The following is a 23,236-nucleotide window of genomic DNA, read 5'->3' as shown; positions in this document are numbered from 1 at the left end:
TGAAATCAAGGGACACCTTGTCCTCTCATTTGTGTTTTCTGTTTTTACCAGCATCTTTCTTGTTTCTTCAATTTAAGCCAACTTTCATTCCCTAAGAAGCTCACTTCTTGTAAACATTCTGTTTTGCCCTTAGTCACGACAAGCTATTGAATATACTCATTGGATAATTTGGTCCAGTTCAGTAAACCAGAGAATATTCCTGAAGGCCACTGGTTTGAAGTTATTATTTTCCCACTTTCCCCAATTCTTTGTTTATTCTGTGGCTCACAATCTTTTTCTTAAGTTTGTCTGTTTTTAAAAGAACTTACACTTTTATAAAACCCCTTGCCCATGGTCTTTCTATCTTCATTGCTAAATTTACAGACAGTAATCATATGAATTCTAAATTTGGAGCTTTTAATAATGGCCTCAAAGTGCTTTATAGCATTATTTTCTTTACAAGTTAAACAACAAATTGAATTATTTTGAATAGAAACTTTCTGTATTAAAATGTTTCAGAACTGTTTAAGTAGATGATTACTACACAATTTTAGTAATGCATATAGAAAAAAATAAGTAAAATGTTATGTACAACTTAAGTCATAGCATTTTTATTATTATTATTATTACTTTGTATACTAAATAAATAGAAACTATGCTGAGCAACCAAAAGAAATGACCTGATGAAGAAAAACAATGTTAAAATCCAGGTATCTATTTAACTGTAGCAAGGAGAGATTATGTTGTACAGGCAGATCTGTTTCATAGTAAAATACAAGTGTTGTTGTTGTTGTTTTTGTTTTTAAGTAAAGCTAAGATGATTAAAAAAGATTTAAAAAATGGTCCTTGAGTTAAGATTGTCCTTGTACATCAGCTTCTTGAAAGAAAAACTTTGAAAATGGCAGGGTGGAAGAGCTTGTTAATAGTCTGTCTGCATTTTCTTTACAATGATAATTCTATCAAGAGACTCTACACAGGTAGGTTTAGACTAGATTTTTTTCTCCCCTCAACCATATTCTTATACTTAACACTGTATTCAGTCAAAAAGTCAATGCAAATGTAAAGGTGATGCCACCAGAGCATCGATTCCTGCATATTTCCTGGTAAAGGCTAGCAACTGACACATTCTTTCTAGTACCAAGACAATTGTGGTAAAGGAGAAAATATTAAAGCCTTCATCTAGCCACCACCTATTATTATTTTCCCTAGATGGCAGCTTTTAGCCACTGCCCCAGGACTCTGCCCTCTCTAGCTGAGGGGACACCTACCTCTGAAGATATAGATTTCTAATGCGTACACAAAAATACAGAGTCAGATTCTCACCTGACCTAAACTACTATAGTTTCATATAAGTTAATAATTTTGATACACTTCCACTAAGGGTCACGAATTTATGTTTCTTCAAACTATTTCATGAAATGTTTTCCAAACAAATATGAAAAAAAAAAAATCCTAGATAAATCTTAGAAGCGGAATAAGGGTAAAATAGGTGTCAAGACACTATAAACCTGTTTGCTCTTAACTTTCCACAAAAAAGGGGGGGGGGGGGGGTGCAAAAAAACAGGAAGAAGAAAAAAGAAGGTAAATATATTTTTTAATATTTTTATTAAAACCAATGTCACCATTGAAAAACATCGTTAGTGTGGGAAATAATGGATTAGATACTTTTTAGTATTATGAAATTAGTTACAAGTTCCTGATATACTTTCAGGTATCAGAAGTGAGGAATGTGCATTAGCCATGCATAGGGCTTTTTTGTATATTGAAAGAGAAATATTACTAAGTCACGTTAGGCAGTAAATAAGTAATACAGCAGTGCATAACTGTGCTACATGTAATTTCTATATGTTAGCATGTGAAGAATCTGTTTTTTCAGCCAATGCACTGGAACTTAGCAACAGGAAACCATGATACCTGCCAAAATTGTTAGGCTGCAAAAAGATCTTTTCAGAAATTATTTTTCAGTAGGCTCAACACTACAACCATCCCCACCCCCAAGAGAGACGGAGAAAATGAGATGTCAGAAATCAACAGAGCCAATATAGATTTGATGCAGCACCTGACAGCAGTTATGTTAATAGCACTTCCTTGTTCCACTGTCCAAAAAAAAAAAAAAAATACTCTGTCAAAGTTCCTGATGCAACTGGGACACCATCTCACTACGGTCATCTCATCTTCAGATGAAAACCTGACAAAAAATCGGTGTTAAAGAAAATGGGGAGTTAAGCTTTCTGATTTACCAGGGAGTTCAATTCTCCGGGAATCTATGAACCAAACTTAAGTCAGAGCAAAGATTAGTTTGTTGCAACTTCTTTGAGCCAATTGGACATATGATGTTCTATTAAAATTTCAGAACAGCCGATCACAAGGCGTTTAAGGAGGCTTGATCCCAGTTCCCATTCTGTTTCACTGAGCATTAAACATTGTATTTCTATTCTCCTAGAAACATTCTACCTAGATAAGTTTTGTATTTCATCAAAGATATTTTAAGCCAACATCAAAAGATGAACAGACAAAGAAAATAATTCTACTCACTTCAAAGCCTTTCTGCTTACATGTCATAATTGAATGTCAAATTTGTTGGGGAATTATTTCTGCTTACCTCAAGCACTTATATCAGCAATTTTAGCCAGGAAGCAGAAATATATTGCTATGGGGTCAATCAACACACTAATGTCTCCATTATATTAAATATAGGAAGTGAACACAGACTCTTTCAGAGAAAATTAACATTCTCCTACTAGATAGCAAGAAAGTTAATAAGCATGTTGCCAGCTAAATTAATATACTTTTTTTTTTTTTAATTGTGAGTTTTGTTATGTAATTCCTCTGATGGTTAATAAGGCTGATGTCAATTCATGTTAAGAGAAGGAAAGAGGATGGTCATGAGAAGAGCTGGGTAATTTATATTTATTTTATTTTTCAAGTCAGTATTCATTTGGGAGGAGAGAAGGGGTGAATTCATAAAGAAGTCAGCTGCTAATTGTTATTTGAAACGAAATACATTTGAAAACTATAGGTATTATTTACACTCAGATTTTAAATACCTTTTATTTTGAATTTTTCTATAGAAATTTCTCTATATTTAAGTTCCAAAAAGATAAGAAACTACCAGAAAACAAAGCACATAAAGGTTAGTCAAGCTGACCATGTGGTTCTAATTTTGCTTTTCACTTTGCCAAGTAGACCAAATCAGAAGTACTGGGTTGCTCTGATCTGCACATTTTTTATTATTATTTTATAAACACTATAGGCACACCAATTTTTCTATTTTAATGAGGAAAGTTGCTTTATCTTTCTGCACGGGGCAGAAATACTGTAGCACCTGGGCAGAGGAATTCTGTTCTTATTTTAGCCTTTTTTGACATTGTGAATATTGAGAATATTTGCTTGCATTTTGTTTATTTAAAATTTATTAGAAAATTAAGCCTGATAATATAGTATGCTTGCACATTTCCTAAGGTTATGGCTAGAAATTGCAGACCCTTTTACTGTCCGAATCTCCCACAAAAACACCGTTGGGTGCACTTGGAATACACGAGAACCCACAGAATGGAAAAGCTATCTTTCACAAGAGCAGATCAAAGGTCAGAAATACTTCAAAGGTGACTTCATTCCCACTAAGTAAGATTTGCCAGGGTCTGATATCTGTGAGGAAGACAGAAAGATGAACAATGAAGGAAGCCTGGAAGAGTGTCTATGGAAAGTTGGTCTTTGTTTAAGAAGCATTATTATTCTCCAGGAAAGCAGAAAAATAAACCATAACCACCACACGTAATGTCTAAAATCAACTTTTCTAGATCTAGATTTAACAAAGGTGACTGTGATAATATCCTGACATTAATACAATATCTCACATTAAAGAGATCCAGCATGCTTTTCACAGTTGATCTATACGGGACTAACTTCCACCACTGAATGAAAATACTATGACAATATCACAACATCATACCACAGAAAGTTGATAAATATCTCACCAACCCTGTAAAGCTTGTTGTGGGGAGGCACTATGTCCTGGTTTCAGCTGGGACAGCGTTTGCACCGCAACAGCTACTAGGAAGAAAGCTGTATTTTGGACTGAGGAGAACGCTGCTGCTAACACACCGCTCTTTCTGAGCAGAGCAGTGTTCACACAGGGCCAAGGACTTCTCAGCTTCTCACAATGCCCTGCCAGCAAGGAGGCTGGGGTGCACAAGGAGCTGTGAGAGGATAGAACCAGGACAGCTGGCCCACACTAGCTGAAGGGATGTCCCACACCACATGGCGTTGTGCTGAACAATGAAACTGAGGGGAGTTGAACAGGAGGGTTTCAGCACACAGAGGTACATGGGGTCCTGACTTCACCTTCACAAACTTAAGAGACCCACTGCTGTGCGTTCTTACCATGTTCTTCAACTTCTATTTTTCCAAATACATGCAGGTATTTAGGAGTAATTTTATTAACTTAATGTGAAAACATCACTGAGATAGACATGGCTAGACTGAAGGAGTGACATTGAAGAACACTGACAAGAGAAAAGCATACCTTCTGAATAAAGGAATGTGAGGCTTATATGACAAATGTATCTTAGTTTGAAGTCAGGAATTAAAAAAAAATCTAAACAGATGATCTAAAGAAATTAATTTTAAGCCAATTAATATCTAAACTATTTAACCTAACTACCCAGTATACAGTATCTATCCAAAGGCTGCATGCAGTTTATTACTTGGAGACCCCAAGAACGACTAAGTGAAATAATGATGAACCAATTCCCTAGATGGCTGCTGAACCCACGAATGAAACGAAAGGGAAAAATAAAGGCCTCACAATTCTAAGTCACCCCTTTGCACACTTTTCTCAGTTTTGTCTCATCAACTGTCCTATTGTAGTGTTTTTTTTAAATGTTATTTTGTTGGCTTTGACCAGCCAATAGGATAGTTCATTTAATGCAATTAGAAAAGAAACCAAACGCTTCTGTATTTATTCGCTTGAATTAGATTGAAGTGGTTTAATTTTTGTTGTTTTTTTCTTTGTTTGTTTTTCCCTCAACTCAGTATATTTATAAACCAATACTAATCCTGCCCAGAAATGGTCTCTGACAGTTTCCCATGCTTTATTTGGTGAAGGATCAGATGCAAAAGGCCATTGTCTCAGCAGACAATTCAGATTTCATTAGTGAAAAGGACAGGCGTGTACGAATATCTGTCCTTACATAAACTCAGTAAACTGCATGAAATTATGCTTTATGTTGGGAGCACTAACTTTCCAAATCCACAGGGACTCGATTACAAAAATACCAGAGATCTTCTGGGTCCCCTTGGAGAGTGTTTTCTGTTTACATTTCATTTTCTCTGTGCCAGAGGCACAAGACAGTTGCAGGGAAAAACAGCAGCTCTGCCATCCCACACGTCTTTGCAATCAGCCTTATCATTGATTTAGCCATAATTTCCTTGTAAACTTCTTCAGAAATCATTTATCCATTTTGGCAAGCATGCCTTAAGTGTAACATATAAAACCTGAATACACAAGAGCATTTTAATTCTAAAACCAATGCAAAAGTTTTCTCCTTACACTACTAATCACATATGTCAGAAACGCACACAGTTAAGCTACTGCTGAACCGAGCTGACTTGCAAGAAGCTTTGATGACAACACAAACCACAGAAGTGTTTCAGTAAGTTCAATGACACCATCAGAACTGCATGGTGGCTGGGGCTTTATGCTTTCCCTAGGTGTTACACACTTTATTTGCAAACTAGGATAATCTGAGTGCCACGCAGATCTTTGCGTTGGACTCACGTGAATATTTAGGGAATGAAGCTGGTCAATAAAGATCTCTTTGGTAGCAATTCTGAAAAATTTTATCTGCATCGGACCACAACATTCTCCCTCAGTACTGATGAAATCAGTAACAGGTGCACAAGCTAAATCATTTTGATACAGGAGAAGATTCTGGGTGTATGAACCTTATACTGAAAGGCAGGGCCACACAGAGCTATTTATATTAACTAAGTCAATCCTATGAGAAAAAGGAAAACATAAGAAACGCTTCAGAAAAACACTGAGCAAGAAATACAAATATTAGTTTCCCTTTGGATGAAAAAATTAAAAAACAAACAAAAAACAACAGTTAAAAGAGTAAAACCTGTTATTCCTCCTCAGTGTAAACAAATTATACTGAAGCTAAAACAAAATCACAGACCATGCATGCAAATAAGTCTCCCAGGCTGGCCAGTGCTTCAAATGAATCCATTGATAACTTTTATGGAGTCCATCACACTTTTGCATGCACTTCTAAGTTTATATATTGTTATTTTATATTCTTAAAAAAGCTACCATTATTTTCCATATGGTATTTTATTTTATCTGTGTTCTGCATTGCACAAGCTTGTCTTATAAGACTGAATTAATCTGTCACAATATAGTTCTTTTTTCAGTCTGTTTTCCTTTCACTTTAATAAAAAAAATTAAAGATCCTCTTTTATGTCATTTGTTCTTATCAATATAAGGTGACTTTTTAAAAAATATGCACCTAAAGAAGTAATTAGGTACTGCTTTCCTGTGATTTTGCTATGATAAAATTATCAAATCCTACTGGAAAATTAGAGAACCCCAAAAAAATAAATAGAGGATACTATAAAAACACGTATATACAGACCTTTTAGGAATGTATTTGCAGATAAAAGCTGTATTGACATGACTTTTGGTGATGCTTAACCATTGTAAACTGAGTACTCAGCACCCCAAATTCAGTTTTCTAGAAGCAGCTCGTCTCAGTGCACAACAGAGGAACTCAAAGCCTTTTAGTGGAATTACTCAACATCTTTCACATGAGAGCAAAATGAGGTCCCAGTGCTTAAGACAAAGGACAGTTAAACTTCTCATGGGAGATACAGCCTTTTTTCTGCAGAGACTATTGGATTCCAAATAGTGAGCTGAGCATATAAAAGAGCCAGCAACTCCAGAATTATATAAATATTGTGCCATCTTTTGAAGCACTGAAATCCAATGTGTAATCTACCTTCAGCAGATGTTGTCTCATCTTCAAATTGTTTCCATCAGAGAATTGTTATGGGTGGATGGGCTCTATAGATATGCAAATACCCCTTTGAGTGTGTGAGAGTATAAAATTGAGTGTATACACACATTTTATTATAAAAATTTATACACACACAGACAAATAAAGGTTTCCTCAGTTCCTAGTTCCAAAGTTTTAGTTTCTGTACCTCTAAACTGGTAATATAAACACCTGCTTTGAAAGAAGTTCTTCAGCTTGGTTATTTGTGGAATATTTGAAATATGTCATGTGAGGTGACAAATAACCTTCATTATTAACCTTCATCAATAGCTCAATCATTTAATTGTAATTGCTTATTTAACTTCATGACTTCTTAATAGGACACATTCTGGTTTTGTTTTTGCTTTTTTGTTTTGTGTAAGAAAGCACTGGAATAAGCAGGCATGGTTACCCATGGATGTTTATTCTTGTGATCTTTTACCTCTTAGTTTAGGTTTCTCAGTAATTTTGACAGACATTTTTAGTTAAACATACAGGCTGACTTAGAAACCCAGTTTACTTAGAAAATATTAAGCAAGAGAACCTGTAGGCATGAGAATGACCTGAAATCAACGTCTTACCATATATGTATGTGTCACTGTATCGTAACTAAAATAAAGATCCATACTTTTTCAGCTCTACTTCATGGACGCATTAAATTGCTCCCCAAGTAACGTGAATCGTAGTGCATGTGCACACAAATACATGCATATTCTTTTGCAGTCCTGGAGATGTCTGAATGTCTCACACCTACAGTTCTGTCAGTATCCTGTATCACATCACCCAGGATAGATATATAAAGCTAGTAAGAAGACTGAAGGAAAAAAAAAGACATTAGGAGCATTGCCTGAGGCAGTGCATTTACTAACTCAAGCTTTTTGATTATTCATTGAACTGGTTCACCCTTCATGGTTGATTTGGTCAGATAACTACCTATGGAAAATATTATCTAAAAAAGTAGGAAAAATATTTGTGCTTTTCTGGAGATGAATAGTCAAAACACCTACTGTGTTGCCTATCAACAGACACGTAAACACAGCTATATTTGCAAGCAGTCAGTTTCTATCCACCCCCAGGTCACAGTCTACACATACAGTTTGCACACTTGCTGCAAACAAGATCTGAGCTATGTCCCCGGAGGACAGTAACTGTCTGTTCTCCACCTGAGTGAAGGAGCCTGTTCCCACCAACCACATGAAATTGAAAGCCTAAAATTGTGTGGGTTTTTTTGTTTGTTTTTGTAGAGATGCTATTTTTTTGGTAGCTGTTCTGCAGGTATTTCTAAAGCTGTCCAGAGAAAGTAAATTCTGTCCTTACTTCCAGTATTTTTCCTTCTCTTCTTTCATAGTGATAATTGCTTTTTTCATCTCTCAGCCACTCAAGACCATAGTATCTCCATTTCATCTTTGTTCTCCTGCCCTAATCTCACATATTTTACAGGCTCCAGCTACTTGTTCCACTGCAACAGCTTTAAACTTTATCCTATTTTCTCTTCCTTGCACTTCAATCTACAGTATTCCATTTGAATAATATATCATTATACATTAAACTAACGCCCCTGCTACTCAGGCACATTTACATTACTTATCCTTTCTGAAAATCTGTACAGGTGGTATTTTTCATTAGTTCCAGAACTGAATCTGATCTATGGCTATATCTTCTATTTTTGCAATACTTGCTTGATACAGTATCTAAATAACAGATTATTACTTCTGCTAGGTGAGGTGTTGGTTCAACAATTTTCCTTAATTGTAATGATTCTGATGGAGCACCGTGTTCTTGGTTGAAGAGCCAGACAGGTGGGGGGGGGGGCTCATAAAAAACAAAGTGATACATGAAAAGGGGCTCCAGTAGTGTCAGATGCTCTTAATTGGCTTAGATTATACATTTAATATATACGTTTAGATCCCCCCAAAATTACAATGTGTTAAACTATGCATACATTTGAAGTGCAACACAAGTCCCGATGTGGAAACACTTTTTACTTTCATAGATGACAGATTAAACAGTTGTTTTTTAATGTGGAGAATAGGCAAATGGGAAGCACATAAATTAGGTGACTATTTTTCATGATGAAAACCATGTCTCTGTGGCAGTGAGATACACCATTACCTGGGTACTTCACAAGGGCACTAATCACTCTGTACACGTCTGTTGTCAGTAAAGGATGTAAGACATTCTTCCTATTTATTTCACTTCATGTATTCATCAAAAATCCACAGACTGTAACATCCACTCTTTTGCTAATAAGATTCAGACCCTGCTGATAGGAGTTGACATTTCCTTTTCCACAACTAATTTCTATACTGGTAAGTAAGCGAAAAAAAGATAGTTCTGAAATTTCTAACCCTCAACCCCACGTTCCTTCTGGAAAAGGTGCCATCTGAACAACATGGATTACTCTTGTATTCGTTTCAAGTGCTGATGATATTAACTTTTTTATATAACTGCAAAAATATAATATAGGATATGGTATGGAAACAACACATGACATGATCAGTAATACACTTTTAATGCTGGATATTTAAAGTGATTTCACATTTATAGTTGTCAATGCTAATGTCATTCTCTGAGGAGAAAACAGACACTGGCACTAAGCCATAGGTTGTTTCTTCATTTGCTTTTTTTTCCTCTCTTACTTTTCATTTTAGATGCACAACAGGTGCTTGCGGGAAAACCACTACACTAACCTAATCATACTCACCATGATAAAATGCTAAGAGGCAACGCAGGGAGGAGAATGACAAAATTCATTTGCATAGTTTGCACTGCAGTTTTTATTTAGTTTATGAAGAAAGGCCTGTGAGGCTTACAAAACTGTCAAAAACTGTAAGCATAAAGGACTATTTGGTATTTCTTAGAGTGCTAAGTAAAGGTCCTTTGGATTCTGAGCTAGAGCCAAACTAACAAAGTCAGTCTTCACAGCCTTGAGAGTTATCTTTGGAGGGGAAGAGTGGTGTGAGTAAACCACACTAACTTAAAAAGAGTTTCAGTCACTTCATTAGAAGAAATAACTCATTTAGCAAATGCTGAATGGACTGCCCAAATCCTATTTCCAGACTGCATTCAACTGCAGCCATACAAGACTCCTGTTGTAAACTCTAAGATAAATATACACACAAAAACATAATATATTTTGCCATTTGGCAGAAATTCCCAAGCACTTACAAAAAGCTCTTGGTTACCACTAACTTCTTCGAGATTTATTTACCTGACATGTAAAAGTACTATGTCCATATAATATATGCATGAAATAGTTCAGTGTTCTCTGCTACCTTGGTTGATGCTAGTATCTTGCTTCAATATATACTCAGAAGAGTTTTCTAGAATGTTTGTGGTTTGCTCATTAAATTACATAAATACTTTCTAAATCAGATTAATGTGTGTACTACCCAGATCAGACAGCTTCCTTGACTCACTAAAAATAACTATTCATTAAAGCAGAAAGAGTAAAACAACTCCAGAAGGAATGACTGAGGAAAAACCTTTGCCAAAAACAAACAAAAACTGTTAAGGGTGTTTACCTTGGACGCAGAAGGGTCCATTATTACAGCGCCCAGGGTGCTGTGAAGCCCAGGCAGCAGCAGCTCCCTGTCAGCCCAGCCCAGGCAGCAGCAGCAGCACCCTGGTCAGCCGGCACCCATCCTGTGCCCCTAGTGGGAGTAGAGTGGGCCAGGATCAGGGCTCCAGGTTCAGCTGGGAGCCAAGCCCATGTTGATGAGGCAGGGCCAGCGAGAGTAGCCAGCTCAAACACAGCCCACAGCCAGGCAGAGAGGCCCAGCTGCGCGGCAGCAGTTGCTAGAGCCCAGGTGGGGCCTAGCACAGGGGCCTGGGCGCAAAGCAGCTGCCATGGGATGGGGCAGGCCCTGCCCAGGCCTCACCGCAGTGCTGCTGGGGAGCCTCACCCCAAGGCCACTGCGTAAGGGGACAGCTCTCGGCTGCACTGGCCCTGGGCCACCCAGAGTAAAACACCCAGAGGGGTAAGCACCTGGGGCCAAGCACTAGATACCTTTCAGCCTGTGCATGTATTGTGCTATTCAGCCTACTCTGGGATAGAGTTTTCCTTTCTCTACATGCTCCACTCACTCCTCACACAAATATTTTTAAAAACCCTGAAGAGAAAACTCAAACTTTCAAAAAGTGCTTTGGGATATTATGCTATTCAAGGAAAAGTAAATACATCAAGAGAGAACACTGCCTTCCACCCTGATCTCTGGGTGGAAGGGATAACTATTAACTAGTCATCAGGGATAACGGACAATCTACCACTGAAGACCAGAATACCTTTATCCATCAATAAAAGATCTTCAGACACACACATTATCTTTGCACCTGCTAATAACAAAATAAATGAATCAATATACAGGTGGGGATGCAGAAGGCAATCCTAGGAGTTGATCTGCAGCCCTTGAGTCCAACTTACAAATAACATTTTATTATTTTCTCTTAAGAATATTTAAAGCCATGAAGATGGAAAATTTATTCCTAATGGGGAAAGTCAGCTCCTGAAAATGAGTTTTAACTTCAGTTCACGTAAGGAATTAATAGAGAGAGAAAAAAAAAAAAAAAAAGGTCCAAATCCCTCATCAGTTCCATTTGATCAGAGAAAAAGCCCTTCTATGCATTCACACACATAACCTTTTCTTCTTTCCTGCACCATACTCCACAAGATAAGTTTTCCAGACTTGTTGTTAGAAACATGGTGGCTTTAATTTGTCACACAGTCTTTTTTTATATATGAAGTTATCTTAGGAACATGCTGTTTACCCTAGCAAAATGTTATAACTGAAAGGAAGTCTTTCCTCTGCAGTAGGTGTTAAATAACCATGTAACTGCATTTCCTCACATGCTGAAATTTTCACATTGAAAACTACTAACTTATGAAAATAACCAAATATATGCACAATTAAAAGGAAAATAATTTTTTTTAATTATTTCTCCCAGCATTAGACTTATGGATTTCAACATACTGCTGTAGTCCTGACAGTTCTCACTTTCAAAAGAGTAATTGAAGAACCCTTTTAGGAAATTAAATAAGGTCTCATGGTCCTGAATTTTTACCCTCACACAGACCGTTAGATTCACCTTCCTCCTTTTCAGTTTGATGCTGTCAACATAGATACCAGCTAGACAGCCATGGATTTTGTCACTATTATAAAATGATGGTCTGTCTATACATAATTCTCTTCTCTTGCATATGCAAAATCATGAGCTGCCTTACTGTGTGTACTGTTAAGTAGCTTACCTGAATCTGTCATAGTGGCAAAAAGAATACTAAGCAAAAAGATAACACAAACTTAAATTAAATAAGTGGACACAGCCAGGAAAAGCTTTTCATGTACAATTAACTGAGTCACCCCAACTACAATACCAATCAGATGAGGCAGCCATGCGCTGGAAAATATGAACACCCTTCTAGCCCGTGTTACTGTTGGTCTCCTGGATGGCTCCGAAGAACATCAGGTGCTCTGCTCCTAAACAGTGGCCAACATCCATTCCCAAATCTTTGGGGTTAGTTATAGCCAGGGTTGGGTGAGGCTGGCAGTCTGATCACAGTGATGCTGTGCTACACCTTTCCAACAGTTTCAGGTATTGTTCTCTCAGTTGTTGTCCATAGCTATGATCATGGTTCATTACCCTCAGGTCTTGTTTGCATTGCCTTGTTTGCAGTGGCTTACCATACTTAGCCTGTTTGTCTTAGCTCCTGACCAAGGCACAGATGCACTGCATGTCACTTGGCATATTAGATTTACAGTAATAAAATTTGTAGTAATAAAGAATGAAGTTTTCAAACAGTAATCATTTGATATTTTAGTACAAGCTGCTTTCTTTCACTTTGTCATATAGGCTATTGGTATGTTTCCATTTTTACTCCAACACAAGAAAAAATATTTTTCATCAATTTTGTGCAAGCTAGATTTCATGTTTGTTGTAGTAAAAGAGCACAGTAGCACTTTTGGACATGATCCATAAGTCCTTGAAGGCTGCTTCCAAGGCAGAAACCAGAGCAATCTAGTAACTATGACTCAGAGCAACCTGCACACTCAGTACAACTTCCAGACCACCAGAGGACAGTTCTTTATAGACATAACACTTTAAATAATTTCAAGTTATTATGGTCAAGTGAGTTTAAATACTGACTGGGCTTACTACTGTCAGAAACATGGAACAAATTCTTCCACATCCCCAGTGAGAAGTAAACCAAAATGCTAAGCTATATAGAATGTAACCTGGACACAAAGGAAAGAATGACGATTTTCTGGTAAGAGGTTAATCTGGAAATTCACTAGGCAGCAGGTCACAACACAGCAGGAAACCTACAAAACTATTTTTTATTCAGATTTGGCATCAGATGCTGAGCTAGAGGCTCAACTTGAAAGTTACTCTGCATATTCTATTGCTTCTTCATACTATATAGCACACCAGCTTTCTTAAATGATGCCCAAACTTCTAACTTATGCATTAACATTTTGCACTTAGTGAGGACATTAACACTTACCACATTTTAACATTCATTTTGTTTGGAAAATGTTTGATTGCATTATTATTCCAGCTGTCTCCTTTCCTTGTACATATCCCCAGAGTATTATTACACAAAGGCAGATGAAGTAAAATGAAGTGACACAGAACTGGCTGTTAGCTCTCTACTAGCAACACATTTCATTGCTCCACTGATACAGAAGTTAAGTGCCCTTTGGTGCAGCTGTCAGGTAGATCTAAAGCCCGTGTTAAAATATCTAATGTGTCTTTGGAGATAAGCACTTAGGGAGTCAGAAAGCTTGTTACCAAGTGGAAACATCTTTTAGAGACATTTCTGTATACAATATGCTTTTCAACTAAGCAATCAAACTCTACTTCACAAAACTTTCTTCTGTTTCAAATACATTTCAAAAGCCTAGTCTAGATCCGTCCTTCATTCTGGCAACTCATTTTGAAAGAATTTTTATTGTTACCAAAATATTTTGTTGAGGGCTCTTTTTCCACTTTGCTTGTTTGAAGCAGCTTTTTGCACTAACTGAAAATCTAATTTATTTTTTTTTCACCTGAGATTTGTAGAATTTTCTTTTTGGATGTAAGAGACAATGAAAAGTTGATGATTAAAAACAAAATCTGCAAAAAGCAAGCATACATGCATTATCTAATCTCCTTTATTTGTCAAAAAAAAAAAAAAGAAAAATCACAACATGGACTGTAAGCCAAGAAGGTAAGTAGCTCTGTAGATTAGAATCTAGAGCTGTACGTCCCAAAATGTCCCACATCATTTTACAACTCATGTTCTAATCTTAACATTATCATTTGTCTTCTGCCAATATTGCCTAAGGGAACATTCCAGTTACTAAAAATAAATATAATAAACAAAAGTGTAATAAACTGAGAAAATTGCACCCTTGAGCTCTGGAATTTTATACCCTACAACCATGTAGTCAACAATTTCAGCTAATACATGGTGTAATATGCTTTGATCAGCTTACAGTACCTGCACTCTAAAACAGTGCAAGCATGATACCATTCTGATGAGCAAAACAGTATTTGGGTGATGAAATAGCAAATAAATGATTTTGCTTTGCTTGTCTGAACGGCTTTCAGATGCATAGTTTCTCTTAGTTATTGAATTTATTCATTCGAATGAAGGTCAATATCTTCACTGCATAGCCTTTAGCTTCCAACAAAACCTTTTCCTGATTGTGTCATTGAGCACTTTTAGATTGTGTCACTTAGGTATTGGCTGTATTGGAAGTGCTTCAGAAGAATTTTAAGACAAAATATTTGAAAGAGAAAAAGGAGGAACAAGATTCCTTGTCCTGCTCCTCCCTCTAAAAACATTTTAAAAGTCAAAACATACTGAACTAACATATCATGTAGTCTGAAGAGCATCATTATTTCCATCCTTTCAACCACAAGATACATCGTGACCTAGAATTTAGTGATATCACAATCTTTAAGCTATCCTTCTAAACCTTCTGTTATGTTCAATGCTATCTCCAGTACACCAAATTAGAAAGCATCTTCAACAATAACCTCACTCACAAGAGTCTTATTCTTTTGTAAAGATAACTCTTCAAAAAACTCATATACATGAGTTCTAGACAGTTTTGAAAGGTACTGGTCCGAACAAGTTGAGACAGCAGCAGCATGCCAGCCAGAACAATTATCGCACAACTGAGGAATTTTATGCTTTTCTGTCATTTTAGGAAGATATACATCTTTAACACATGTTAACACAGATACCATAAATATTATATCATAAATATACCCAACAGATATATTTTAAGTTAAAGACTGCTTTTCTACTACCAGAAAATTTATAGCTGACAATCACTGTGATAGTCAAGGACTACAACAGCCATTACCAAGAACAGTGCCCTGTATTCTTCAACAATATGCTGTATTGTTTATTAGAAACCCTGTACCAGGAACAAAGAGGTTTTGACTAAGCTGACAGTAATATACCACTCTTCCAATAGAAAGTCCTGTCTACAAAAGTCCCAAACCGATCCTGCATGGGCTTCCAGCAGGCACCAGCTCTTCAAGTACTGTTCCAGTATGGGTTCCCACAGAATGGACCACAGGGTCCATCCATCAGGAGCTGCAGCTCCTGCCCGGGACCTGCTCTTGTGGGGACTCTCCCTGGGCTACAGCCTCCTCTAGGCCACATCCACCTGCTCCACCGTGGTCTCCTCCACAGACTGCAGCATGGAGATCTGCACTGCTGTGGTACTCATGGGCCACACGGAAACTTCTGCTCTGCTGCCTGGAGCACCTCCTGCCCTCCTTCTGCACTGATCTTGGAGTCTGCAGGTCTGCTGCTCACTCCTTGCTCTCCCAGCTGTGGTGGTACAGCATTTCTTTCCCTTTCTTAAATCTGCTCTCACAGAGGCACAAACAACATCACTTACTGGCTTGGCTCTGGCCAGCGGCAGGTCCCTTTTGGAGCTGGCCAGAACTGGCTCTTATGGGACAGCTTGTGGATTCTCTCTCAGAGGCCACCCTTGCAGCCCCCCACTACCAAAACTTTGCCGTGTAAACCCAATACACCGACTCAACACGTAGAACAGGATCAACACAAAAGATAGACCAAAAGCATGACACAGCAAGCAATGATCTGTCTTTACTCCACATTTAACCTTTTCTCCAGTACCTGCAATTTGTCTCCCACTGGTGATCCAGTGGTCGCAAAAACTACATGAAAGTTCTCCACAAAACATGTCACTATTTTTAACGGAAAGGATATATTAAAAGACAAGTCAGCTATGAACTTTGATTTGTAGTCCACTTTCCAAAGGTAGAATCTGAGTTCTGCTTTGTTTTCAATCAAATTCTAAGCTTGCTAACAGAGCCCCACTTAATTTTTCTGCTACTTAAAAATAAAGTAAAAAATAAAATAAAAAACACTTGATAGGCCTCTCCCACTCCTTTTTTTGGTGACATACAATGCAAGAGAAGATTGCATTTAAATGTAATGAATAGATTCATAATATTCTAAGGAGGCCCCAGAAAGATGCTTGTGTTTTAAACTCTTTGCTTTGCTGGTCTACATACAACCTTTGGGTCACAGAGCATAATGAGCTAGACTGAACTAGCAACCAACATTCCTATGATGTAGGTCAGACAAGGACTAAAAGCCCAGGGCTGAGCTTAAATGGAGACCCAGGTCCAATGGGCAGGGATTTGGGGGGTGGATGCCCCAAGTGAGGACCATTAGGGCTATTAGTGTACTGAAGACCCTGACATGGATATTCTTAACTACCTGCACATTTGGGAAGACTACTTGTATTTATTTAAACTGTAATCATTTACCTGCTTCCCAATGTACCTCATTGGAGTTAGTCACGATAGACCTTCTGATTTGGAAGTAACCTAATAATCAGCAGTAATTCCACAGATATTTTGCCATTGAAAGATAGATACTCTAGACTAGGCTACCTGACTGGGAGATCTCCCTGGAGTTTCTTGAAACAGCAGTGAAGATATAAATACTCTTGTACTTATCTATACCACTCACAGAAGAACACAATCAGGGCAATATTCAATTAAATCCAAAAGTTTTGTTTTTTTTTTAAGCAATTTTTTTTTTTTTTTTTTATTAAAAAGCACCTTTAATCTATAGCCACAGCTGTGCAAAGATAGCACAGAAAACAGGAGCTTAGTAGAATTCAGATAAGCATTAAACTTATTAGGCATAATGCGAACATGTGAAATAGGATAATTTCTGAGAGATATAAATGCTCAAGCTATAAAGCATACACCAGCCAGGAAATGACAAAAGCTAAAAAGTCCATTCCATTGTGATCTGCTTTTTGGAATAGACATCAGAGATCAGCATGGTATCTTGATCAAAGGTTTGACCCAGTGTGAATTCTTGTATTTTTTTACTTTTGTTTTGCCTTTACTTACATATAAGCCATCAAGACAACTTCTGACCTAAAAATATATGTATAGATCTTTGATTTTCATCGTTAGCCAGAAATTAGTTCATCTTATTTATCTACCTACTTCCCTGCATCTCTGTATATTAAAATATTTTATAGAAAATAGAGAGTGCGTAAAAGTTTTTGATTTCTAAGCTCATGCAGAAAGTGTAACAGGACACAGACAGTTCTGTGCATACACAAAACATTATGGCAATTAAAGATGAAGTCTGAGCCTTGGAAATAAGAATTCTTGGTTTCTAGTTGAAGCAGAGCCGTTACATGAGCAGGATAAATCTCCTTTACTGGTTCTGATTGCTTATCCCAGGATTTCTCTAAACATTTTGTGAACCTAATTAAGCTTTGCAGCACTCTCTCTGAAATAAATTTAAAAAATATATAATAAAAAAAAAAAAAGACATTTTTAGCCTCACTTGGTAGATGGATAAACTGAAGCACTGTAAAGTGAAGATGCTTGTGAAAGACAACTAGTTGGATATGTTTTACAGTCATGATTTATCTTGGACTTAGGATACCCTGGATCCAAGTTTCTGCTCAGTATAGGTACCTAAGCCAAATACTAAAAAATCAGTAATAGTTCCCATCATGCGTGCCAGGTACTAGTGAGCACTTCTCAATAGTGAACACAGTGAGCACTTCTATTGTTTCTGCAACATAATAAGTATTGTTTGCATTATGTCAGAACAGAAACAATTTATTTCATGCTTAAACCTGAAATGCACAAGTGAGGTATTTTCTCCTGTGTACCATCTGTGAAGTCCCACATAGTAAGCAAATACTCAGAGTATGTCTAAGAAATACCCACAGAACTAAGGTCAAAAGAAAATGCAATTATATTCACCTGTTTCATGCTAAAGTTTGTCCAGAAGAGGAGCTTTGTCTCTTTACTAATCTTGACTTAGCATGTAGGAGTTTTGCGTCGGTGCCTCTTCTTCCTCCTGTCTTCAGAGAAACCAAAGAGCCCTCTTTACTGTAAAATGAACAACTTATTTCCAATATATTCTGTTTTCATACTGGTGGGCTCTTATAGTTCCTCTCTCTCACTGTCATCATAACTATGGTTACTCTCCAGGTAGTGCTTATACAGAAACCCTTCAGTTTAGATGCATAACTTGGTTGCTGTTCCAAGGCTCAGTGCTTTGGGGGTTCTAGAGTTCAGTCTATGTCTTATTTCCTCATTCATGCAACAGCGTTAATAATACCTTTCTAGTTCACAGTATAATGGATACTTTAAAGATTGTGAGGGATACAGATAGTAGAAAAAATAGGGCAGACAATTAAGTCAGGATTTGGTTAGGATTCAACAAAGCACATGTAGACTCACAGTGATCAACTTTCAACTATTATCTTACTCTCCCCCTTTCTGCCAATGAAAATGAAAGGCTTATCTTTTTTCAACAAGAGGGTCAAGATCAGGGAATTATGAAGTGCTCAAGCTTAAGAAGCTACCACATGCCTGGATGCAGCTACAAAGTGCCATAAAAAAGTCTTGATCCTTGGTTGACCTCAACATCAGCTTGCATGGTTAGCCTTTTAATCAGCTCCTTGACTCATTTCATAATCCAGACCCTTGCAAAAATACCACTCATCCTTTCCTGGCATGACTCCTATAAACTGTTGAAATAGATAGTTCTGAAGAACTTGCACTGGATTTTATTTATGTTTCCATACTTGGAGTTAAGCTTTCTCAAAGCTGGCCTCTTAACTATAAGAAAAAAAAATATCTATGTTTTTGCAGCACCTTTGCACAAAGGGCCCCTTAATGGCCTGCCAGCCTCCACACTGACAGTCTCATTTGCATACGTAAAGAAGCAGGAAGTGAAAGGACACAAATGGGTGAATATTAATTAATGTTTGAAGGGCTGGGGAAAAAAAGCAATTTGAAAATTTTCAACCCAATTTTTCAAACAACCTTGCCTTATTTACATTACCATTTAATGTTAGCAGACAGAATGTACTAAATGCATAAGGGACTACAAGCTTTACATTAACTATTTCTTGAAAGGTATGCACAGAGGGACATACAGCTAAGACTACTTCAGTTCAGCTCCTCCAGACACTGGCAGAGGGGAAAAGTCATTACTTACATGGTAGAAAACTGTTATAACTGCAAAACTATGTTATTTGATATTACTGGTAGCTGGAGGTTCCAACACAAACTCACCAAGAAATAGAACTGTAATTCTATTACTGAAGATCTGATTTGATTCTTGATTAGATAGCACAAATGTAGCTAAAAATAGTAAAGGATAAGATGTCAGTGTAAAGTCTTAGACTCCATGGTTTCTGAAGTGCAAACATGTACAGTATACTATCTTTATGACAAACAATTACCATTACCATGAAGGCTCTTTCTCACTCCCAGTTTAAGCACAGCAGCTGTGATGTTGAATGTACTCCATACATTATCTCAGAATACAGCTGCTTCAGGATCAGGTGCATCCAAACATTACCTCTACTTTAGTTCTGAAACCTGGAATATGTACTCTTGAACACAGATACCATGTTATTGTATTTATTATGCTAAGAAGGTGGTGGCATTTTCTCCACCAAGTCAGTACATGTGCTGAATGACTACATTAATTATGTCCATATACAGCATCTACTGTGCTAGTGTATGCACTAGATGTTGGCACACAAATATTCTGCTGATATTACTACATTCTGGTACAGATTTATTATAAGCCTTCATCAAATACCCACTTATACTTCAGTATGAAAAGGGCAGCTAGCTTTTGCATGATTTGAAGATGTTGGCAATATAATAAGTAAGATGAAAGAACAGCCTTGAAATGAGAACATACTTTTCATTATTTTCACTATTTTCATTTCTTTTTGGGTAGGAAGAACGTTGCCTAAAATGTATTACTGGATTTAAAAAAAAAAAAAAAGTTATGCTACTGATAAGCAATTGGATGCTATTTTATTCAGTCACATTAACAACTCAGTGGACCCTTTCACACACAGATGAGTAAAGTCTTAAATTCTATTAATTTTGCTGTGAATTCATTCACAGTATGCCTGGTAATGACTCTGAAAAGTTGGGGAAAATATATTAACACCTGTAGAAACAGTTGCAGATCAGTTTTTAATTAAACTTTTTTGAATATGAACAAAAATGAATCATAGAATAGAATCATAGAATATCCCATGTTGGAAGGGACCCATAAGGATCATCAAGTCCAACTCCTGGCACCGCACAGGTCTACCCAAAAGTTTAGACCATGTGACTAAGCGCACAGTCCAATCTCTTCTTAAATTCAGACAGGCTTGGTGCAGTGACTACTTCACTGGGGAGCCTGTTCCAGTGTGCGACCACCCTCTTGGTGAAGAACCTCTTCCTGATGTCCAGCCTAAACTTCCCCTGCCTCAGCTTAACACCGTTCCTGCGGGTCCTGTCCCTGGTGATTAAGGAGAATAGGTAACCTGCCTCTCCACTCCCCCTCGCGAGGAAGTTGTAGACTGTGATGAGGTCCCCCCTCAGCGTCCTCTTTTCCAGGCTGAACAGTGACCTCAGCCACTCCTCATATGTCTTCCCCTCTAGGCCCTTCACCATCTTCGTTGCCCTCCTCTGGACACTCTCCAACAGTTTAATGTCCTTTTTGTACTGTGGTGCCCAGAACTGCACACAGTACTCGAGGTGAGGCCACACCAGCGCAGAGTAGGGCGGGACAATCACTTCCCTCGACTGACTAGCAATGCCATGCTTGATGCACCCCAGGATACGGTTGACCCTCCTGGCTGCCAGGGCACGCTGCTGTCTCATATTCAACTTGCTGTCAACCACAACCCCCAGATCCCTCTCTGCAGGGCTGCTCTCCAGCGTCTCGTCGCCCAGTCTGTACGTATAGCCAGGGTTGCCCCGTCCCAGGTGCAGGACCTGGCACTTGCTTTTGTTAAACTTCATGTGGTTGGTGATCGCCCAGCTCTCCAATCTGTCCAGATCTCTCTGCAAGGCCTTTCCACCCTCATCCGAGTCCACAACTCCTCCAAGTTGGGTGTCGTCAGCAAATTTGCTCAAAACACCTTCTAGTCCTACATCCAAATCATTTATAAAAACATTGAAGAGGACTGGCCCTAAAATGGAGCCTTGAGGGACCCCACTAGTGACCACCTGCCAGCCAGATGTGGCCCCATTTACCACAACCCTTTGAGCCCTGCCCGGCAGCCAATTGCTCACTCATCGTATGATGTTTTTGTTAAGTTGTATGTTTTTTTACATTTTGTCCAGTAGGATCCTATGGGAAACCGTGTCAAAAGCTTTGCTGAAGTCCAAAAAGATCACATCAGCTGGTTTCCCTTGATCAACTAGATGGGTGATCTTATCATAAAAGGAAATCAAATCTGTTAGGCAGGACCTACCCCTCATGAACCCATGTTGGCTGGGGCCAATGACTGCATTGTCCCCCAGGTGCGCTTCAATAACTTCAAGGATCATCCTCTCCATAATTCTACCAGGCACTGACATGAGACTGACAGGCCTGTAATTGCTAGGGTCTTCTTTCTTACCCTTCTTGAAAATTGGCACAACATTTGCCAGCTTCCAGTCCAATGGGACCTCACCAGATTCCCAAGATCGTTGAAAAATAATTGAGAGAGGTCCCGCGATGACGTCTGCCAGCTCTTTAAGCACCCTGGGATGAATCCCATCCGGACCCATGGACTTGTATGGATCCAGGTGGGGCAGCAAATCCCGCACACGTTCAGGGTCGGTTGGGAGTTTGTCATTCCCACCGCCATGGTCCTCCAGCTCAGGGCACCCTGGGTCCCAAAGCCCATCATCAGTGTTGAAGACAGAGGCGAAGAAGGCATTAAACATCTCTGCTTTGCCTGTGTCATTGTCTGTGAGGAGACCTTCCCCATCTAGTAGCGGACCTATGTTTTCTTTGGTTCTCCTTTTTCTGTTCATATATCTAAAAAAAACCTTTTTTATTGTCTCCCACAGACATGGCCAGCTTCAACTCTAGTTGGGCTTTGGCCACACGAATTTTCTCCCTACAAACACGAACAGCATCCCTATATTCCTTCATCATCGCCTGACCCTCCTTCCAGCAGCCGTACACTTTCTTTTTTCGCCTTAGCTCCAGTAGAAGATCCCTGGTCAGCCAGGCCGGCCTTCTGCCCCGCCTGCCTGACTTCCGATATTTTGGAATTGCCTGATCTTGAGCTTTTAGGAGGCAGTGCGTAAAGATGGACCAGCGCTGATGGACACCAATGCCTTCAAAAGCAGTTTCCCAGGGAACCTTGCTGACTAATTCCCTGAGCAGCCTGAAGTCTGCTTTCCCCACATCCAGGGCTGAAGTTTTGGTGGCAGTTTTCCTTCTGTCACCATAAATTCTAAACTCAACCACTTCATGGTCACTATGACCGAGACAGCCGCCAATTGCCATGTCTCCCACAAGACCCTCTGTTCTCCAGCAACAGATCTAGGAGGGCGCCTTTCCTAGTTGGCTCCCTTAGCACCTGCACCAAGAAGTTATCATCTAGGTGCTTTATGAACCTCCTGGACTTGCTCGTGTCAGCCGTGTGGTGATCCCAGTTGATGTTTGGCAAGTTGAAATCTCCCATAAGGACAAGGGGAGTTGATCTCTGATGCTTTCTGTTAATTAGCACACACTTAGCATCTTTCCTGTAGACAGATCTCAAAGTGTTATATAGGAATCAGTTCATAAACAGAAGAAAGGCAGCCACAGCTAGGACAGAACACAAAAGATCTTCAAGTAATCACAGAAATTTCACTGCACAGAGCTGCCATTGCCTTTAATAGAGAAAGGATAACGTCTTAAAAAA

At 38.5% G+C, this 23,236-nt stretch overlaps 1 protein-coding gene across 3 annotated transcripts in view; it reads right to left on the bottom strand.

Annotated features, from left to right (window-relative positions):
- The window catches only part of LRRC4C (leucine rich repeat containing 4C), a 375,271-nt gene that overhangs the window by 173,510 nt on the left and 178,525 nt on the right, over positions 1-23,236 (bottom strand). The window contains exons 1-2 of one of the 3 annotated variants that reach the window (XM_035552224.2): positions 19,611-19,643; positions 18,288-18,384 (exon numbers count right to left, since the gene is read on the bottom strand). The exons of the other annotated variants lie outside the window; for them this stretch is intronic. The gene's annotated coding sequence lies outside the window, so the exon portion shown is untranslated. Of the gene's footprint in view, positions 1-18,287; positions 18,385-19,610; positions 19,644-23,236 lie in introns of those variants that run through there. 3 annotated transcript variants of the gene reach the window in all.

Source organism: Cygnus atratus, chromosome 5 (genome assembly GCF_013377495.2).
Source record: "Cygnus atratus isolate AKBS03 ecotype Queensland, Australia chromosome 5, CAtr_DNAZoo_HiC_assembly, whole genome shotgun sequence".
Lineage (NCBI taxonomy): Eukaryota > Metazoa > Chordata > Aves > Anseriformes > Anatidae > Cygnus > Cygnus atratus.
The sequence above is the reverse complement of the archived record's forward strand: the minus strand, read 5'-3'. Positions and strand labels throughout refer to the sequence as shown.